The sequence below is a fragment of the Daktulosphaira vitifoliae genome, unplaced genomic scaffold (genome assembly GCF_025091365.1).
Source record: "Daktulosphaira vitifoliae isolate Bord-2020 unplaced genomic scaffold, ASM2509136v1 Scaffold_2, whole genome shotgun sequence".
NCBI classification, from domain to species: Eukaryota; Metazoa; Arthropoda; class Insecta; order Hemiptera; family Phylloxeridae; genus Daktulosphaira; species Daktulosphaira vitifoliae.
In genome coordinates, this window is record NW_026099573.1 from 888,514 (window position 1) to 889,098 (window position 585).

A 585-nucleotide genomic window follows, 5' to 3' on the forward strand; every position below is an offset into this window, starting at 1 on the left:
AAAGAACCACATAGTAAAATAATATTAACATGAATATCAATTTCTTCTTACAAGATACTATAGTGATTAGATCCTTTATATTTATTGAAGTTATTGAATCTAAATGAGATAAATATCAAATGATTTGAAAATTTTATTCTATCTTTAAAAAAAATGCAAAATATTAATAGCCATTTGAACCTCGTATCCTAAGCGTGAAAGAGACAAAAATTACCATTTGGGCAACTGTCCGTTGCTTTCATCACATGATAAAATTGGCTCTTTAAGCCAACTCAAATTTAAAAATTACTTTTTTGACATTAAAAAAGTAATACAATTTTAATAAGTTTCATTTCTGATGTCTTATGAACTTTATTCTTTGTGAATTAAATTATATAATATTCATGAAAGTCAGTGTATTCCCCGAATATTTTTTTTTTAATTTTATAGAACATGACATAAGCTTTAATTTTACATATGTTTAAAGAACGCAGTATTTTCGGAACATTTTCAAAAGTTAAGTTGAAAAAGTTAATTTTTGTAAAAAAGTTGCTATTTTAATTCCCCCTTGTGAGCAGAATAAGTGTTAGATTTTCAAAAAAAAAA